The sequence below is a fragment of the Halichoeres trimaculatus genome, unplaced genomic scaffold (genome assembly GCF_033239565.1).
Source record: "Halichoeres trimaculatus isolate MK-OKI-2021-1 unplaced genomic scaffold, fHalTri1.1 fHalTri1_scaffold_10, whole genome shotgun sequence".
Classification (NCBI taxonomy): domain Eukaryota; kingdom Metazoa; phylum Chordata; class Actinopteri; order Labriformes; family Labridae; genus Halichoeres; species Halichoeres trimaculatus.
In genome coordinates this window covers 5,412,151-5,425,851 of record NW_027437187.1, presented here as the reverse complement: position 1 = coordinate 5,425,851, position 13,701 = coordinate 5,412,151, and the positions used below count along the sequence as shown (strand labels likewise).

The 13,701-nt window shown below is 54.3% G+C and overlaps 20 non-coding genes across 20 annotated transcripts; all 20 read right to left on the bottom strand.

The window, feature by feature from the left end:
- Positions 1-253: 253 nt before the first annotated feature.
- Positions 254-368, bottom strand: LOC141797289 (U5 spliceosomal RNA). Its single transcript, XR_012599033.1, has one exon. It is a non-coding gene; the product is annotated as a U5 spliceosomal RNA (small nuclear RNA).
- Positions 369-936: 568 nt separating this feature from the next.
- LOC141797254 (U5 spliceosomal RNA) lies at positions 937-1,051 on the bottom strand. Its single transcript, XR_012598998.1, has one exon. It is a non-coding gene; the product is annotated as a U5 spliceosomal RNA (small nuclear RNA).
- A 567-nt stretch (positions 1,052-1,618) lies between these two features.
- On the bottom strand, positions 1,619-1,733 carry LOC141797288 (U5 spliceosomal RNA). The gene has a single exon (XR_012599032.1). It is a non-coding gene; the product is annotated as a U5 spliceosomal RNA (small nuclear RNA).
- A 567-nt stretch (positions 1,734-2,300) lies between these two features.
- Positions 2,301-2,415, bottom strand: LOC141797233 (U5 spliceosomal RNA). The gene has a single exon (XR_012598979.1). It is a non-coding gene; the product is annotated as a U5 spliceosomal RNA (small nuclear RNA).
- A 563-nt stretch (positions 2,416-2,978) lies between these two features.
- On the bottom strand, positions 2,979-3,093 carry LOC141797287 (U5 spliceosomal RNA). Its single transcript, XR_012599031.1, has one exon. It is a non-coding gene; the product is annotated as a U5 spliceosomal RNA (small nuclear RNA).
- Positions 3,094-3,661: 568 nt separating this feature from the next.
- LOC141797286 (U5 spliceosomal RNA) lies at positions 3,662-3,776 on the bottom strand. The gene has a single exon (XR_012599030.1). It is a non-coding gene; the product is annotated as a U5 spliceosomal RNA (small nuclear RNA).
- Positions 3,777-4,344: 568 nt separating this feature from the next.
- Positions 4,345-4,459, bottom strand: LOC141797285 (U5 spliceosomal RNA). Its single transcript, XR_012599029.1, has one exon. It is a non-coding gene; the product is annotated as a U5 spliceosomal RNA (small nuclear RNA).
- Positions 4,460-5,027: 568 nt separating this feature from the next.
- LOC141797284 (U5 spliceosomal RNA) lies at positions 5,028-5,142 on the bottom strand. Its single transcript, XR_012599027.1, has one exon. It is a non-coding gene; the product is annotated as a U5 spliceosomal RNA (small nuclear RNA).
- A 568-nt stretch (positions 5,143-5,710) lies between these two features.
- Positions 5,711-5,825, bottom strand: LOC141797282 (U5 spliceosomal RNA). Its single transcript, XR_012599025.1, has one exon. It is a non-coding gene; the product is annotated as a U5 spliceosomal RNA (small nuclear RNA).
- A 576-nt stretch (positions 5,826-6,401) lies between these two features.
- On the bottom strand, positions 6,402-6,516 carry LOC141797252 (U5 spliceosomal RNA). The gene has a single exon (XR_012598997.1). It is a non-coding gene; the product is annotated as a U5 spliceosomal RNA (small nuclear RNA).
- A 568-nt stretch (positions 6,517-7,084) lies between these two features.
- LOC141797232 (U5 spliceosomal RNA) lies at positions 7,085-7,199 on the bottom strand. The gene has a single exon (XR_012598978.1). It is a non-coding gene; the product is annotated as a U5 spliceosomal RNA (small nuclear RNA).
- A 575-nt stretch (positions 7,200-7,774) lies between these two features.
- LOC141797278 (U5 spliceosomal RNA) lies at positions 7,775-7,889 on the bottom strand. Its single transcript, XR_012599022.1, has one exon. It is a non-coding gene; the product is annotated as a U5 spliceosomal RNA (small nuclear RNA).
- A 567-nt stretch (positions 7,890-8,456) lies between these two features.
- On the bottom strand, positions 8,457-8,571 carry LOC141797263 (U5 spliceosomal RNA). Its single transcript, XR_012599008.1, has one exon. It is a non-coding gene; the product is annotated as a U5 spliceosomal RNA (small nuclear RNA).
- A 568-nt stretch (positions 8,572-9,139) lies between these two features.
- On the bottom strand, positions 9,140-9,254 carry LOC141797267 (U5 spliceosomal RNA). The gene has a single exon (XR_012599011.1). It is a non-coding gene; the product is annotated as a U5 spliceosomal RNA (small nuclear RNA).
- Positions 9,255-9,822: 568 nt separating this feature from the next.
- LOC141797248 (U5 spliceosomal RNA) lies at positions 9,823-9,936 on the bottom strand. Its single transcript, XR_012598993.1, has one exon. It is a non-coding gene; the product is annotated as a U5 spliceosomal RNA (small nuclear RNA).
- Positions 9,937-10,503: 567 nt separating this feature from the next.
- Positions 10,504-10,618, bottom strand: LOC141797255 (U5 spliceosomal RNA). The gene has a single exon (XR_012598999.1). It is a non-coding gene; the product is annotated as a U5 spliceosomal RNA (small nuclear RNA).
- Positions 10,619-11,186: 568 nt separating this feature from the next.
- LOC141797243 (U5 spliceosomal RNA) lies at positions 11,187-11,301 on the bottom strand. Its single transcript, XR_012598988.1, has one exon. It is a non-coding gene; the product is annotated as a U5 spliceosomal RNA (small nuclear RNA).
- A 575-nt stretch (positions 11,302-11,876) lies between these two features.
- Positions 11,877-11,991, bottom strand: LOC141797231 (U5 spliceosomal RNA). The gene has a single exon (XR_012598977.1). It is a non-coding gene; the product is annotated as a U5 spliceosomal RNA (small nuclear RNA).
- A 567-nt stretch (positions 11,992-12,558) lies between these two features.
- LOC141797220 (U5 spliceosomal RNA) lies at positions 12,559-12,673 on the bottom strand. The gene has a single exon (XR_012598966.1). It is a non-coding gene; the product is annotated as a U5 spliceosomal RNA (small nuclear RNA).
- A 568-nt stretch (positions 12,674-13,241) lies between these two features.
- On the bottom strand, positions 13,242-13,356 carry LOC141797208 (U5 spliceosomal RNA). Its single transcript, XR_012598955.1, has one exon. It is a non-coding gene; the product is annotated as a U5 spliceosomal RNA (small nuclear RNA).
- Between the last annotated feature and the right edge of the window lie 345 nt (positions 13,357-13,701).

Below are 13,701 nucleotides of genomic sequence, written 5' to 3'. Positions count from 1 at the left end.
ATGCAAGGGCAAAAAAGCTCCAACTCTTCATCCAAGCCACAAGGCTTAAGAAGCAGTAACACCAAGCCCTGGGTCACTCCAGACCCCCCACCAGCATGTTTCTGGCACTATGCAGTGCCAGAGCACTCCTTGGCCATTGCCACCAGCGCCATCTAGCCAAGCTGCCTCAGACTTGGACGGCACCCCTGGAGAAGTGCAGTGCTTTTCCAGTCCTCCATTGTATGTTTCCTTTGCTCCTCACAAGTCGCAGAGGCTCAGCCGAATGGCCGAGCCAGCCAAAAATAGATACAACTCAAGAGTGTTCCTCTCCACGGAAGTCTTTAGTAAAAGGCGAAAGACTTGTGCGCTATGAAGAGAAACCCGAGTGGATACGGCTCTCTACCCAAGAGCAGCCCGACACAGGTCTGGCCCCAGCCACTACCTTCACGGTGAGCTGCGCTCAGCTCCTGGCCTGCAAGGCCACTTGTGCTCTCCCACAACCCTGTCTGCCAGCCTGCCAGCCAGCCTGCCTGCCTGTCTGCCTGTCTGCCTGTCTGCTCGCTAGTGTCATCAAAGGGCTTTATTGGATAGAAATTCGGACAATTTAAGGCCCGCCTCTTAGCTGCAGGAACCTGTGGAAAGCTCAGGCTCTAGCACAGCCACTGTAGAATTTCAGAAAAGAAGGGAAGTGATCTGCCATGCACATGCAAGGGCAAAAAAGCTCCAACTCTTCATCCAAGCCACAAGGCTTAAGAAGCAGTAACACCAAGCCCTGGGTCACTCCAGACCCCCCACCAGCATGTTTCTGGCACTATGCAGTGCCAGAGCACTCCTTGGCCATTGCCACCAGCGCCATCTAGCCAAGCTGCCTCAGACTTGGACGGCACCCCTGGAGAAGTGCAGTGCTTTTCCAGTCCTCCATTGTATGTTTCTTTTGCTCCTCACAAGTCGCAGAGGCTCAGCCGAATGGCCGAGCCAGCCAAAAATAGATACAACTCAAGAGTGTTCCTCTCCACGGAAGTCTTTAGTAAAAGGCGAAAGACTTGAGCGCTATGAAGAGAAACCCGAGTGGATACGGCTCTCTACCCAAGAGCAGCCCGACACAGGTCTGGCCCCAGCCACTACCTTCACGGTGAGCTGCGCTCAGCTCCTGGCCTGCAAGGCCACTTGTGCTCTCCCACAACCCTGTCTGCCAGCCTGCCAGCCAGCCTGCCTGCCTGTCTGCCTGTCTGCCTGTCTGCTCGCTAAAGTCATCAAAGGCTTTATTGGATAGAAATTCGGACAATTTAAGGCCCGCCTCTTAGCTGCAGGAACCTGTGGAAAGCTCAGGCTCTAGCACAGCCACTGTAGAATTTCAGAAAAGAAGGGAAGTGATCTGCCATGCACATGCAAGGGCAAAAAAGCTCCAACTCTTCATCCAAGCCACAAGGCTTAAGAAGCAGTAACACCAAGCCCTGGGTCACTCCAGACCCCCCACCAGCATGTTTCTGGCACTATGCAGTGCCAGAGCACTCCTTGGCCATTGCCACCAGCGCCATCTAGCCAAGCTGCCTCAGACTTGGACGGCACCCCTGGAGAAGTGCAGTGCTTTTCCAGTCCTCCATTGTATGTTTCTTTTGCTCCTCACAAGTCGCAGAGGCTCAGCCGAATGGCCGAGCCAGCCAAAAATAGATACAACTCAAGAGTGTTCCTCTCCACGGAAGTCTTTAGTAAAAGGCGAAAGACTTGTGCGCTATGAAGAGAAACCCGAGTGGATACGGCTCTCTACCCAAGAGCAGCCCGACACAGGTCTGGCCCCAGCCACTACCTTCACGGTGAGCTGCGCTCAGCTCCTGGCCTGCAAGGCCACTTGTGCTCTCCCACAACCCTGTCTGCCAGCCAGCCAGCCAGCCTGCCAGCCTGCCTGCCTGTCTGCCTGTCTGCTCGCTAGTGTCATCAAAGGCTTTATTGGATAGAAATTCGGACAATTTAAGGCCCGCCTCTTAGCTGCAGGAACCTGTGGAAAGCTCAGGCTCTAGCACAGCCACTGTAGAATTTCAGAAAAGAAGGGAAGTGATCTGCCATGCACATGCAAGGGCAAAAAAGCTCCAACTCTTCATCCAAGCCACAAGGCTTAAGAAGCAGTAACACCAAGCCCTGGGTCACTCCAGACCCCCCACCAGCATGTTTCTGGCACTATGCAGTGCCAGAGCACTCCTTGGCCATTGCCACCAGTGCCATCTAGCCAAGCTGCCTCAGACTTGGACGGCACCCCTGGAGAAGTGCAGTGCTTTTCCAGTCCTCCATTGTATGTTTCCTTTGCTCCTCACAAGTCGCAGAGGCTCAGCCGAATGGCCGAGCCAGCCAAAAATAGATACAACTCAAGAGTGTTCCTCTCCACGGAAGTCTTTAGTAAAAGGCGAAAGACTTGTGCGCTTTGAAGAGAAACCCGAGTGGATACGGCTCTCTACCCAAGAGCAGCCCGACACAGGTCTGGCCCCAGCCACTACCTTCACGGTGAGCTGCGCTCAGCTCCTGGCCTGCAAGGCCACTTGTGCTCTCCCACAACCCTGTCTGCCAGCCTGCCAGCCAGCCTGCCTGTCTGTCTGCCTGTCTGCCTGTCTGCTCGCTAAAGTCATCAAAGGCTTTATTGGATAGAAATTCGGACAATTTAAAGCCTCTTAGCTGCAGGAACCTGTGGAAAGCTCAGGCTCTAGCACAGCCACTGTAGAATTTCAGAAAAGAAGGGAAGTGATCTGCCATGCACATGCAAGGGCAAAAAAGCTCCAACTCTTCATCCAAGCCACAAGGCTTAAGAAGCAGTAACACCAAGCCCTGGGTCACTCCAGACCCCCCACCAGCATGTTTCTGGCACTATGCAGTGCCAGAGCACTCCTTGGCCATTGCCACCAGCGCCATCTAGCCAAGCTGCCTCAGACTTGGACGGCACCCCTGGAGAAGTGCAGTGCTTTTCCAGTCCTCCATTGTATGTTTCTTTTGCTCCTCACAAGTCGCAGAGGCTCAGCCGAATGGCCGAGCCAGCCAAAAATAGATACAACTCAAGAGTGTTCCTCTCCACGGAAGTCTTTAGTAAAAGGCGAAAGACTTGTGCGCTATGAAGAGAAACCCGAGTGGATACGGCTCTCTACCCAAGAGCAGCCCGACACAGGTCTGGCCCCAGCCACTACCTTCACGGTGAGCTGCGCTCAGCTCCTGGCCTGCAAGGCCACTTGTGCTCTCCCACAACCCTGTCTGCCAGCCTGCCAGCCAGCCTGCCTGCCTGTCTGCCTGTCTGCCTGTCTGCTCGCTAGTGTCATCAAAGGGCTTTATTGGATAGAAATTCGGACAATTTAAGGCCCGCCTCTTAGCTGCAGGAACCTGTGGAAAGCTCAGGCTCTAGCACAGCCACTGTAGAATTTCAGAAAAGAAGGGAAGTGATCTGCCATGCACATGCAAGGGCAAAAAAGCTCCAACTCTTCATCCAAGCCACAAGGCTTAAGAAGCAGTAACACCAAGCCCTGGGTCACTCCAGACCCCCCACCAGCATGTTTCTGGCACTATGCAGTGCCAGAGCACTCCTTGGCCATTGCCACCAGCGCCATCTAGCCAAGCTGCCTCAGACTTGGACGGCACCCCTGGAGAAGTGCAGTGCTTTTCCAGTCCTCCATTGTATGTTTCTTTTGCTCCTCACAAGTCGCAGAGGCTCAGCCGAATGGCCGAGCCAGCCAAAAATAGATACAACTCAAGAGTGTTCCTCTCCACGGAAGTCTTTAGTAAAAGGCGAAAGACTTGTGCGCTATGAAGAGAAACCCGAGTGGATACGGCTCTCTACCCAAGAGCAGCCCGACACAGGTCTGGCCCCAGCCACTACCTTCACGGTGAGCTGCGCTCAGCTCCTGGCCTGCAAGGCCACTTGTGCTCTCCCACAACCCTGTCTGCCAGCCTGCCAGCCAGCCTGCCTGCCTGTCTGCCTGTCTGCCTGTCTGCTCGCTAGTGTCATCAAAGGGCTTTATTGGATAGAAATTCGGACAATTTAAGGCCCGCCTCTTAGCTGCAGGAACCTGTGGAAAGCTCAGGCTCTAGCACAGCCACTGTAGAATTTCAGAAAAGAAGGGAAGTGATCTGCCATGCACATGCAAGGGCAAAAAAGCTCCAACTCTTCATCCAAGCCACAAGGCTTAAGAAGCAGTAACACCAAGCCCTGGGTCACTCCAGACCCCCCACCAGCATGTTTCTGGCACTATGCAGTGCCAGAGCACTCCTTGGCCATTGCCACCAGCGCCATCTAGCCAAGCTGCCTCAGACTTGGACGGCACCCCTGGAGAAGTGCAGTGCTTTTCCAGTCCTCCATTGTATGTTTCTTTTGCTCCTCACAAGTCGCAGAGGCTCAGCCGAATGGCCGAGCCAGCCAAAAATAGATACAACTCAAGAGTGTTCCTCTCCACGGAAGTCTTTAGTAAAAGGCGAAAGACTTGTGCGCTATGAAGAGAAACCCGAGTGGATACGGCTCTCTACCCAAGAGCAGCCCGACACAGGTCTGGCCCCAGCCACTACCTTCACGGTGAGCTGCGCTCAGCTCCTGGCCTGCAAGGCCACTTGTGCTCTCCCACAACCCTGTCTGCCAGCCTGCCAGCCAACCTGCCTGCCTGTCTGCCTGTCTGCCTGTCTGCTCGCTAGTGTCATCAAAGGGCTTTATTGGATAGAAATTCGGACAATTTAAGGCCCGCCTCTTAGCTGCAGGAACCTGTGGAAAGCTCAGGCTCTAGCACAGCCACTGTAGAATTTCAGAAAAGAAGGGAAGTGATCTGCCATGCACATGCAAGGGCAAAAAAGCTCCAACTCTTCATCCAAGCCACAAGGCTTAAGAAGCAGTAACACCAAGCCCTGGGTCACTCCAGACCCCCCACCAGCATGTTTCTGGCACTATGCAGTGCCAGAGCACTCCTTGGCCATTGCCACCAGCGCCATCTAGCCAAGCTGCCTCAGACTTGGACGGCACCCCTGGAGAAGTGCAGTGCTTTTCCAGTCCTCCATTGTATGTTTCTTTTGCTCCTCACAAGTCGCAGAGGCTCAGCCGAATGGCCGAGCCAGCCAAAAATAGATACAACTCAAGAGTGTTCCTCTCCACGGAAGTCTTTAGTAAAAGGCGAAAGACTTGTGCGCTATGAAGAGAAACCCGAGTGGATACGGCTCTCTACCCAAGAGCAGCCCGACACAGGTCTGGCCCCAGCCACTACCTTCACGGTGAGCTGCGCTCAGCTCCTGGCCTGCAAGGCCACTTGTGCTCTCCCACAACCCTGTCTGCCAGCCTGCCAGCCAGCCTGCCTGCCTGTCTGCCTGTCTGCCTGTCTGCTCGCTAGTGTCATCAAAGGGCTTTATTGGATAGAAATTCGGACAATTTAAGGCCCGCCTCTTAGCTGCAGGAACCTGTGGAAAGCTCAGGCTCTAGCACAGCCACTGTAGAATTTCAGAAAAGAAGGGAAGTGATCTGCCATGCACATGCAAGGGCAAAAAAGCTCCAACTCTTCATCCAAGCCACAAGGCTTAAGAAGCAGTAACACCAAGCCCTGGGTCACTCCAGACCCCCCACCAGCATGTTTCTGGCACTATGCAGTGCCAGAGCACTCCTTGGCCATTGCCACCAGCGCCATCTAGCCAAGCTGCCTCAGACTTGGACGGCACCCCTGGAGAAGTGCAGTGCTTTTCCAGTCCTCCATTGTATGTTTCTTTTGCTCCTCACAAGTCGCAGAGGCTCAGCCGAATGGCCGAGCCAGCCAAAAATAGATACAACTCAAGAGTGTTCCTCTCCACGGAAGTCTTTAGTAAAAGGCGAAAGACTTGTGCGCTATGAAGAGAAACCCGAGTGGATACGGCTCTCTACCCAAGAGCAGCCCGACACAGGTCTGGCCCCAGCCACTACCTTCACGGTGAGCTGCGCTCAGCTCCTGGCCTGCAAGGCCACTTGTGCTCTCCCACAACCCTGTCTGCCAGCCTGCCAGCCAGCCTGCCTGCCTGTCTGCCTGTCTGCCTGTCTGCCTGTCTGCTCGCTAGTGTCATCAAAGGGCTTTATTGGATAGAAATTCGGACAATTTAAGGCCCGCCTCTTAGCTGCAGGAACCTGTGGAAAGCTCAGGCTCTAGCACAGCCACTGTAGAATTTCAGAAAAGAAGGGAAGTGATCTGCCATGCACATGCAAGGGCAAAAAAGCTCCAACTCTTCATCCAAGCCACAAGGCTTAAGAAGCAGTAACACCAAGCCCTGGGTCACTCCAGACCCCCCACCAGCATGTTTCTGGCACTATGCAGTGCCAGAGCACTCCTTGGCCATTGCCACCAGCGCCATCTAGCCAAGCTGCCTCAGACTTGGACGGCACCCCTGGAGAAGTGCAGTGCTTTTCCAGTCCTCCATTGTATGTTTCTTTTGCTCCTCACAAGTCGCAGAGGCTCAGCCGAATGGCCGAGCCAGCCAAAAATAGATACAACTCAAGAGTGTTCCTCTCCACGGAAGTCTTTAGTAAAAGGCGAAAGACTTGAGCGCTATGAAGAGAAACCCGAGTGGATACGGCTCTCTACCCAAGAGCAGCCCGACACAGGTCTGGCCCCAGCCACTACCTTCACGGTGAGCTGCGCTCAGCTCCTGGCCTGCAAGGCCACTTGTGCTCTCCCACAACCCTGTCTGCCAGCCTGCCAGCCAACCTGCCTGCCTGTCTGCCTGTCTGCCTGTCTGCTCGCTAGTGTCATCAAAGGGCTTTATTGGATAGAAATTCGGACAATTTAAGGCCCGCCTCTTAGCTGCAGGAACCTGTGGAAAGCTCAGGCTCTAGCACAGCCACTGTAGAATTTCAGAAAAGAAGGGAAGTGATCTGCCATGCACATGCAAGGGCAAAAAAGCTCCAACTCTTCATCCAAGCCACAAGGCTTAAGAAGCAGTAACACCAAGCCCTGGGTCACTCCAGACCCCCCACCAGCATGTTTCTGGCACTATGCAGTGCCAGAGCACTCCTTGGCCATTGCCACCAGCGCCATCTAGCCAAGCTGCCTCAGACTTGGACGGCACCCCTGGAGAAGTGCAGTGCTTTTCCAGTCCTCCATTGTATGTTTCCTTTGCTCCTCACAAGTCGCAGAGGCTCAGCCGAATGGCCGAGCCAGCCAAAAATAGATACAACTCAAGAGTGTTCCTCTCCACGGAAGTCTTTAGTAAAAGGCGAAAGACTTGTGCGCTTTGAAGAGAAACCCGAGTGGATACGGCTCTCTACCCAAGAGCAGCCCGACACAGGTCTGGCCCCAGCCACTACCTTCACGGTGAGCTGCGCTCAGCTCCTGGCCTGCAAGGCCACTTGTGCTCTCCCACAACCCTGTCTGCCAGCCTGCCAGCCAGCCTGCCTGCCTGTCTGCCTGTCTGCCTGTCTGCCTGTCTGCTCGCTAGTGTCATCAAAGGCTTTATTGGATAGAAATTCGGACAATTTAAGGCCCGCCTCTTAGCTGCAGGAACCTGTGGAAAGCTCAGGCTCTAGCACAGCCACTGTAGAATTTCAGAAAAGAAGGGAAGTGATCTGCCATGCACATGCAAGGGCAAAAAAGCTCCAACTCTTCATCCAAGCCACAAGGCTTAAGAAGCAGTAACACCAAGCCCTGGGTCACTCCAGACCCCCCACCAGCATGTTTCTGGCACTATGCAGTGCCAGAGCACTCCTTGGCCATTGCCACCAGCGCCATCTAGCCAAGCTGCCTCAGACTTGGACGGCACCCCTGGAGAAGTGCAGTGCTTTTCCAGTCCTCCATTGTATGTTTCTTTTGCTCCTCACAAGTCGCAGAGGCTCAGCCGAATGGCCGAGCCAGCCAAAAATAGATACAACTCAAGAGTGTTCCTCTCCACGGAAGTCTTTAGTAAAAGGCGAAAGACTTGTGCGCTATGAAGAGAAACCCGAGTGGATACGGCTCTCTACCCAAGAGCAGCCCGACACAGGTCTGGCCCCAGCCACTACCTTCACGGTGAGCTGCGCTCAGCTCCTGGCCTGCAAGGCCACTTGTGCTCTCCCACAACCCTGTCTGCCAGCCTGCCAGCCAGCCTGCCTGCCTGTTTGCCTGTCTGCCTGTCTGCTCGCTAAAGTCATCAAAGGCTTTATTGGATAGAAATTCGGACAATTTAAGGCCCGCCTCTTAGCTGCAGGAACCTGTGGAAAGCTCAGGCTCTAGCACAGCCACTGTAGAATTTCAGAAAAGAAGGGAAGTGATCTGCCATGCACATGCAAGGGCAAAAAAGCTCCAACTCTTCATCCAAGCCACAAGGCTTAAGAAGCAGTAACACCAAGCCCTGGGTCACTCCAGACCCCCCACCAGCATGTTTCTGGCACTATGCAGTGCCAGAGCACTCCTTGGCCATTGCCACCAGCGCCATCTAGCCAAGCTGCCTCAGACTTGGACGGCACCCCTGGAGAAGTGCAGTGCTTTTCCAGTCCTCCATTGTATGTTTCTTTTGCTCCTCACAAGTCGCAGAGGCTCAGCCGAATGGCCGAGCCAGCCAAAAATAGATACAACTCAAGAGTGTTCCTCTCCACGGAAGTCTTAAGTAAAAGGCGAAAGACTTGTGCGCTATGAAGAGAAACCCGAGTGGATACGGCTCTCTACCCAAGAGCAGCCCGACACAGGTCTGGCCCCAGCCACTACCTTCACGGTGAGCTGCGCTCAGCTCCTGGCCTGCAAGGCCACTTGTGCTCTCCCACAACCCTGTCTGCCAGCCTGCCAGCCAGCCTGCCTGCCTGTCTGCCTGTCTGCCTGTCTGCTCGCTAGTGTCATCAAAGGGCTTTATTGGATAGAAATTCGGACAATTTAAGGCCCGCCTCTTAGCTGCAGGAACCTGTGGAAAGCTCAGGCTCTAGCACAGCCACTGTAGAATTTCAGAAAAGAAGGGAAGTGATCTGCCATGCACATGCAAGGGCAAAAAAGCTCCAACTCTTCATCCAAGCCACAAGGCTTAAGAAGCAGTAACACCAAGCCCTGGGTCACTCCAGACCCCCCACCAGCATGTTTCTGGCACTATGCAGTGCCAGAGCACTCCTTGGCCATTGCCACCAGCGCCATCTAGCCAAGCTGCCTCAGACTTGGACGGCACCCCTGGAGAAGTGCAGTGCTTTTCCAGTCCTCCATTGTATGTTTCTTTTGCTCCTCACAAGTCGCAGAGGCTCAGCCGAATGGCCGAGCCAGCCAAAAATAGATACAACTCAAGAGTGTTCCTCTCCACGGAAGTCTTTAGTAAAAGGCGAAAGACTTGTGCGCTATGAAGAGAAACCCGAGTGGATACGGCTCTCTACCCAAGAGCAGCCCGACACAGGTCTGGCCCCAGCCACTACCTTCACGGTGAGCTGCGCTCAGCTCCTGGCCTGCAAGGCCACTTGTGCTCTCCCACAACCCTGTCTGCCAGCCTGCCAGCCAGCCTGCCTGCCTGTCTGCCTGTCTGCCTGTCTGCTCGCTAGTGTCATCAAAGGGCTTTATTGGATAGAAATTCGGACAATTTAAGGCCCGCCTCTTAGCTGCAGGAACCTGTGGAAAGCTCAGGCTCTAGCACAGCCACTGTAGAATTTCAGAAAAGAAGGGAAGTGATCTGCCATGCACATGCAAGGGCAAAAAAGCTCCAACTCTTCATCCAAGCCACAAGGCTTAAGAAGCAGTAACACCAAGCCCTGGGTCACTCCAGACCCCCCACCAGCATGTTTCTGGCACTATGCAGTGCCAGAGCACTCCTTGGCCATTGCCACCAGCGCCATCTAGCCAAGCTGCCTCAGACTTGGACGGCACCCCTGGAGAAGTGCAGTGCTTTTCCAGTCCTCCATTGTATGTTTCCTTTGCTCCTCACAAGTCGCAGAGGCTCAGCCGAATGGCCGAGCCAGCCAAAAATAGATAAACTCAAGAGTGTTCCTCTCCACGGAAGTCTTTAGTAAAAGGCGAAAGACTTGTGCGCTATGAAGAGAAACCCGAGTGGATACGGCTCTCTACCCAAGAGCAGCCCGACACAGGTCTGGCCCCAGCCACTACCTTCACGGTGAGCTGCGCTCAGCTCCTGGCCTGCAAGGCCACTTGTGCTCTCCCACAACCCTGTCTGCCAGCCAGCCAGCCAGCCTGCCAGCCTGCCTGCCTGTCTGCCTGTCTGCTCGCTAGTGTCATCAAAGGCTTTATTGGATAGAAATTCGGACAATTTAAGGCCCGCCTCTTAGCTGCAGGAACCTGTGGAAAGCTCAGGCTCTAGCACAGCCACTGTAGAATTTCAGAAAAGAAGGGAAGTGATCTGCCATGCACATGCAAGGGCAAAAAAGCTCCAACTCTTCATCCAAGCCACAAGGCTTAAGAAGCAGTAACACCAAGCCCTGGGTCACTCCAGACCCCCCACCAGCATGTTTCTGGCACTATGCAGTGCCAGAGCACTCCTTGGCCATTGCCACCAGCGCCATCTAGCCAAGCTGCCTCAGACTTGGACGGCACCCCTGGAGAAGTGCAGTGCTTTTCCAGTCCTCCATTGTATGTTTCTTTTGCTCCTCACAAGTCGCAGAGGCTCAGCCGAATGGCCGAGCCAGCCAAAAATAGATACAACTCAAGAGTGTTCCTCTCCACGGAAGTCTTTAGTAAAAGGCGAAAGACTTGTGCGCTATGAAGAGAAACCCGAGTGGATACGGCTCTCTACCCAAGAGCAGCCCGACACAGGTCTGGCCCCAGCCACTACCTTCACGGTGAGCTGCGCTCAGCTCCTGGCCTGCAAGGCCACTTGTGCTCTCCCACAACCCTGTCTGCCAGCCTGCCAGCCAGCCTGCCTGCCTGTCTGCCTGTCTGCCTGTCTGCTCGCTAGTGTCATCAAAGGGCTTTATTGGATAGAAATTCGGACAATTTAAGGCCCGCCTCTTAGCTGCAGGAACCTGTGGAAAGCTCAGGCTCTAGCACAGCCACTGTAGAATTTCAGAAAAGAAGGGAAGTGATCTGCCATGCACATGCAAGGGCAAAAAAGCTCCAACTCTTCATCCAAGCCACAAGGCTTAAGAGGCAGTAACACCAAGCCCTGGGTCACTCCAGACCCCCCACCAGCATGTTTCTGGCACTATGCAGTGCCAGAGCACTCCTTGGCCATTGCCACCAGCGCCATCTAGCCAAGCTGCCTCAGACTTGGACGGCACCCCTGGAGAAGTGCAGTGCTTTTCCAGTCCTCCATTGTATGTTTCTTTTGCTCCTCACAAGTCGCAGAGGCTCAGCCGAATGGCCGAGCCAGCCAAAAATAGATACAACTCAAGAGTGTTCCTCTCCACGGAAGTCTTTAGTAAAAGGCGAAAGACTTGTGCGCTATGAAGAGAAACCCGAGTGGATACGGCTCTCTACCCAAGAGCAGCCCGACACAGGTCTGGCCCCAGCCACTACCTTCACGGTGAGCTGCGCTCAGCTCCTGGCCTGCAAGGCCACTTGTGCTCTCCCACAACCCTGTCTGCCAGCCTGCCAGCCAGCCTGCCAGCCTGCCTGCCTGTCTGCCTGTCTGCCTGTCTGCTCGCTAGTGTCATCAAAGGCTTTATTGGATAGAAATTCGGACAATTTAAGGCCCGCCTCTTAGCTGCAGGAACCTGTGGAAAGCTCAGGCTCTAGCACAGCCACTGTAGAATTTCAGAAAAGAAGGGAAGTGATCTGCCATGCACATGCAAGGGCAAAAAAGCTCCAACTCTTCATCCAAGCCACAAGGCTTAAGAAGCAGTAACACCAAGCCCTGGGTCACTCCAGACCCCCCACCAGCATGTTTCTGGCACTATGCAGTGCCAGAGCACTCCTTGGCCATTGCCACCAGCGCCATCTAGCCAAGCTGCCTCAGACTTGGACGGCACCCCTGGAGAAGTGCAGTGCTTTTCCAGTCCTCCATTGTATGTTTCCTTTGCTCCTCACAAGTCGCAGAGGCTCAGCCGAATGGCCGAGCCAGCCAAAAATAGATACAACTCAAGAGTGTTCCTCTCCACGGAAGTCTTTAGTAAAAGGCGAAAGACTTGTGCGCTATGAAGAGAAACCCGAGTGGATACGGCTCTCTACCCAAGAGCAGCCCGACACAGGTCTGGCCCCAGCCACTACCTTCACGGTGAGCTGCGCTCAGCTCCTGGCCTGCAAGGCCACTTGTGCTCTCCCACAACCCTGTCTGCCAGCCAGCCAGCCAGCCTGCCAGCCTGCCTGCCTGTCTGCCTGTCTGCTCGCTAGTGTCATCAAAGGCTTTATTGGATAGAAATTCGGACAATTTAAGGCCCGCCTCTTAGCTGCAGGAACCTGTGGAAAGCTCAGGCTCTAGCACAGCCACTGTAGAATTTCAGAAAAGAAGGGAAGTGATCTGCCATGCACATGCAAGGGCAAAAAAGCTCCAACTCTTCATCCAAGCCACAAGGCTTAAGAAGCAGTAACACCAAGCCCTGGGTCACTCCAGACCCCCCACCAGCATGTTTCTGGCACTATGCAGTGCCAGAGCACTCCTTGGCCATTGCCACCAGCGCCATCTAGCCAAGCTGCCTCAGACTTGGACGGCACCCCTGGAGAAGTGCAGTGCTTTTCCAGTCCTCCATTGTATGTTTCTTTTGCTCCTCACAAGTCGCAGAGGCTCAGCCGAATGGCCGAGCCAGCCAAAAATAGATACAACTCAAGAGTGTTCCTCTCCACGGAAGTCTTTAGTAAAAGGCGAAAGACTTGTGCGCTATGAAGAGAAACCCGAGTGGATACGGCTCTCTACCCAAGAGCAGCCCGACACAGGTCTGGCCCCAGCCACTACCTTCACGGTGAGCTGCGCTCAGCTCCTGGCCTGCAAGGCCACTTGTGCTCTCCCACAACCCTGTCTGCCAGCCTGCCAGCCAGCCTGCCTGCCTGTCTGCCTGTCTGCCTGTCTGCTCGCTAGTGTCATCAAAGGGCTTTATTGGATAGAAATTCGGACAATTTAAGGCCCGCCTCTTAGCTGCAGGAACCTGTGGAAAGCTCAGGCTCTAGCACAGCCACTGTAGAATTTCAGAAAAGAAGGGAAGTGATCTGCCATGCACATGCAAGGGCAAAAAAGCTCCAACTCTTCATCCAAGCCACAAGGCTTAAGAAGCAGTAACACCAAGCCCTGGGTCACTCCAGACCCCCCACCAGCATGTTTCTGGCACTATGCAGTGCCAGAGCACTCCTTGGCCATTGCCACCAGCGCCATCTAGCCAAGCTGCCTCAGACTTGGACGGCACCCCTGGAGAAGTGCAGTGCTTTTCCAGTCCTCCATTGTATGTTTCTTTTGCTCCTCACAAGTCGCAGAGGCTCAGCCGAATGGCCGAGCCAGCCAAAAATAGATACAACTCAAGAGTGTTCCTCTCCACGGAAGTCTTTAGTAAAAGGCGAAAGACTTGTGCGCTATGAAGAGAAACCCGAGTGGATACGGCTCTCTACCCAAGAGCAGCCCGACACAGGTCTGGCCCCAGCCACTACCTTCACGGTGAGCTGCGCTCAGCTCCTGGCCTGCAAGGCCACTTGTGCTCTCCCACAACCCTGTCTGCCAGCCAGCCAGCCAGCCTGCCTGCCTGCCTGTCTGCCTGTCTGCCTGTCTGCTCGCTAGTGTCATCAAAGGGCTTTATTGGATAGAAATTCGGACAATTTAAGGCCCGCCTCTTAGCTGCAGGAACCTGTGGAAAGCTCAGGCTCTAGCACAGCCACTGTAGAATTTCAGAAAAGAAGGGAAGTGATCTGCCATGCACATGCAAGGGCAAAAAAGCTCCAACTC